Genomic DNA, 4,422 nt, shown 5'->3' on the forward strand with positions numbered 1-4,422 from the left:
AGTCATAAGGGAAATACAAAGAAATGCTATTTGTTGACTTTGGTCAACAATTGACTTTTTTTGGTCAACTTTGACCAAGGCCAACTCACTTTTTTTTTACCACCTAAGACCTAGACTAGTCTTTCTTCATTGATCCACCATCCAAAAGTCATGCTTGGGGTACTATGCTATTGGGCTTTGATGCATTTCCAAATGTGGCTTCACATTGCATTTCAAATGGATTTGGCCTTGAACTCCTCTTGGTAAATGTCCTGCCATCATAATCCTATAGCAGGCCTAAATCTGTCATGAAATAAGGCAGCATGCATTCAGTCTCATCTGTCCACTAGCAGTGTCACATAACCAAGAAAGACAACTTACGAATCTGACCGTCACCATGTTAAACCAGAATTATCAGCCAGGTCTTTGTATTGATAAACCTGGTTGCTTTACCTGAGCCTACAAACAACATCAGTGGTGCAACAGAACATCAGTTGGTAACCTGCAATGCCACGACACACCATAACACTATGAGACATATTTCAAACCAGATGTCAAACTGAATCAACATGGATACAGTAACATCAACTGATCTTGCAGCATGAAGTTTACACCAGCAGATATGCAAACCAAAACCAATTCAGCAAACAAGAACACCAACCTTTACCCTGCTGAACTGGCCCTGCATTCACCACAAAACCAGACACCTTAATCACATGATCAAACATGGCACATACATGGTTAATTTAACAAAGCAATGCACATGAATTATGGTTTTGCACTCACCTTGACACATCTTGCCATCATGGTCTTGCATCCTGCAGTTAGGAAACCAACTGCAATCTTGAGGCTCTACCAAACCAGCAGGTGAGAGAAGTGGTCAAGTGTGGTTGAAATTGGGCTAGACACCATTGGTAGCGGCAACATTCAGCAGGAACCAATCCTGCACCAAAACCAAAACCTGCTGTGAGAGAAAAAAACCATCCTTGTGCATCCACAAAATAGTCCAAGGCATGGCATGAATTAACTGTGCAAACCAAAACCAAAACCAACACCACAACATCGGGCATAGCAAGTAACAGACCTGCATAATCCTATAAAGGAGCTCCAAAAAAACAGTTCATCCTGTAATAAAACCAATTACAAGTCATGCATGATACCTAACATGCAGAGATACCTTGGTCAATGCAACTCAAAAGTCATTATCAATGGTTGACGACCAATGAGATCAACCAATTAACCTAACACCAGCTGCCACTTGACATCACAAGCAGGAAATGCAGAAGAATAAAAGATGGTACATGAGCTCCTTGTTACCATAATCCTGTTGAACAACAAGCAACTCATTAATTGCCATGATAAGTGTATTGAAATACTACCTGCAACATGTTACCAATCCAATGCCATTTGACCACATTCATCAAAAAATCAGTTGGTTCTTGTAAGCATCCTTCCTGCAGTGTTGTTGCTTATCACCAAGCTAAGTTAGTAGTCATGATGGAATTCCTGTCAGTTGGAGCAAGTCAAGGGAAAACACAGAAATACAACACCAAAATGGAGAGAATAATAACAATGAAGTATCAGGAATGGCAAAAGCATTCAACATATCATCAAGAACAGCTTCTGCTATAACAATATGTATAGCAGTGGCTGCACTTATTTTTCCTTTGTTTATGTCGTCTCTAGGACAAGGTTTGCCTTTGAAGACAAGGGTTTTATCCTATGCAACACTTTTGTTTGGATTCTACATGGCTTGGAACATTGGTGCTAATGATGTTGCAAATGCAATGGGAACTTCGGTTGGATCTGGTGCATTGACTCTTAGGCAAGTTGTGTTGACAGCTGCAGTGTTGGAGTTTTTTTTGGCGCATTGTTGATGGGAACTCATGTGACTAGCACAATGCAGAAGGGGATTCTTGTTGCTGATGTGTTTCAAGGGAATGATTCTCTTCTCTTTGCAGGATTGCTTTCTTCACTTGCTGCTGCTGGTACTTGGTTACAGATTGCATCATATTATGGTTTGCCAGTATCTACAGTACATTGTATAGTGGGAGCAATGGTGGGGTTTGGACTAGTTTATGGAGGCTCTGGTGCGGTTTTCTGGGGTTCACTAGCAAGAGTGATTTCTTCGTGGATATTCTCGCCGCTACTGGGAGCTGCTGTCTCATTTCTTATATACAAATGCATCCGAAGGTTTGTGTATAGTGCAAGTAATCCGGGACAAGCGGCAGCTGCAGCAGCACCAATTGCTGTATTTCTTGGCGTAATTGGAATTTCCTTTTCTGCCTTTCCTCTTAGCAAAACTTTTCCTATAGCTCTAAGTCAAGCTTTAGCCTGTGGAACTGTCGGGGCTTTCCTGGTCGACAGAACAATCAGAAAACAACTCGGACATCTCCTAGAGAAGGCAAAGACTCCACAACCCGAGCCAAAAGACGATACATCCCACCAAAACATAGGCTTCCTATCTGATATTGCAGGTCCAAAGGGCACTCAACTTGAAATAGTTTATGGAGTTTTCGGTTACATGCAGGTTTTATCAGCATGTTTCATGTCATTTGCTCATGGTGGAAATGATGTTTCCAACGCGATAGGTCCGTTAGCCGGTGCACTAGCTATTCTGCAAGGCGCTGCAAAAGGAGCTGAGATAGTTATTCCGATCGATGTTCTTGCTTGGGGTTAATTGGCAAGTTGCAAGTTGCAGGCTTTGTTATGAACTGGTTCGAAGTCGTTATTGCCGTTGAAGAGTTTTGGTCATGAAGGGTTATTCGGTGGGTTGATACGGTTGAAGACAGTTAGAAGTTGTTCTGTCTCTTGCAACTGAGACTTTGTCATTTCAAGATTTTCCGAATATTTCAATAGAACCAAAATTGAAATTCATCAGCTCACCAATTCACTGCAGTAAAAAACACAAGTTAATTAGCCAACAGTAAAATTCAAAGTCCAAAAATTCCCAAAACAGAGTTAAGACAAAAATGAAGAAGAAAGAGTGGGTTCAGAATACCGTTTTCGGTCATAGCATCAAACAGGTTAATCCGATTTCTGAACATCCAGAGTGCTCTGCAGAGTTACTCTTTTGGAACCCAAGGCATTTTTGAAACCCTAATCAGCAGAGCATAAGTAGAAGGAAGAGAATCAGTAAGAGAGGGAGAACAACAAAGACCTGGAGGCGGAACAATAGATCAAAAACCCTAAATCCCAAATCAAAGCAAAGCAAAATTAGAGAGTTGACTACTGTTCAGAAACAAAAAAACCTAATAATTTTTCGACGGTGAAAACGGCGAATCGATAAGAAATCAAAGAGAGGACGAACCCTAAGAAAGGCGCAACGAAGGAAGTTACCTGAAGAAGGCGCACCAGTTCCTCGCACCACTATCATAACCGCGCCGAGCTTCGTTTTGAGGAGGTAATCATCACATTTCTCTCGACATCCTCATAACATGTGACCTTTTGTTTGCATCTTTTGATTTTGCTCTAGGAAAGGTTCAGCGTTTTTCCTAGTTGTTTGTTGTCGGTACGTTTTGGTCTTTGTTGAGAAGAAGATGATAGGATGAAACGAGTATTGGGTTAGGAATATTGTCTGGTTTTCTTTCTGTTGAGTTTGTTTCTGTTTCGAGTGTGGAGGGAGATAAATGTCTCTAGAGAGAGGAACGTGCTGGGAGATTGGAGAAGACGAGCTTCTGTGCCTTCACTCTCCATTTCCTTTCTGTTTTTTTTAATTAATTAATTAATTTTTTTTTAAAATTAAATTTGTTTTTTTACAGAAATAATATAAAAACCACGAAATCTTTGTTTTGTTTTATTTTAAACTTTTATTCCAGTTCATATATTTTGGGTAGTATCTTAATAGCAGATATTGTTGAGTGGCCTAGTGGAGAGAGGGCAGTTGCATAATATTAGGTGGGGAGGGTTCAATACTCATGTGTGATACCTTTTGCTTTTTATTTGATTTTATTTTCCTTTAGCATTTTTTTTATTCTTTTAGTATTTTGTTAATATCTCTTTTTATGCTTATTATAATTTCATGTGTTAATAATGTGTAGTTATTGTATTTGAATTTAGTTCAAAAACCATTTTTTAAACTATAAAAATCATACTTTCTCGATTTAATATCGAGCCCATTTTTTTACACCCTTGTAAGTCGATTGCTTTTTAAGCATCGCCATCAACCTCACATAGCTTACTCTTGGGCTTTCTTACAATGAGCCGGTTCCCTTACACTTACACTCATACGTTGTTTAATGCTCATTCATTTCACTTCTTTGATTATTTGATTAAATATCTTATTGTCTGATTGACTGTTGCCTACTTGTATGATGTATGAGGCATATATTTATGTTGTTTGATTGCCATGTCAACCCCCATTCATAACAAATGTATCCCTCTCCCATGAAATGTAAAATATTTTTTTATTCTTTATTCATCTGTTAATACAAGAATTAAAAT

General features: G+C 39.1%; 1 pseudogene; it reads left to right on the forward strand.

The window, feature by feature from the left end:
- The first annotated feature begins 1,221 nt into the window (after positions 1-1,221).
- Positions 1,222-2,807, forward strand: LOC127107528 (inorganic phosphate transporter 2-1, chloroplastic-like; annotated as a pseudogene).
- Positions 2,808-4,422: the final 1,615 nt, after the last annotated feature.

This window comes from Lathyrus oleraceus, chromosome 7 (assembly GCF_024323335.1).
Source record: "Lathyrus oleraceus cultivar Zhongwan6 chromosome 7, CAAS_Psat_ZW6_1.0, whole genome shotgun sequence".
Classification (NCBI taxonomy): domain Eukaryota; kingdom Viridiplantae; phylum Streptophyta; class Magnoliopsida; order Fabales; family Fabaceae; genus Lathyrus; species Lathyrus oleraceus.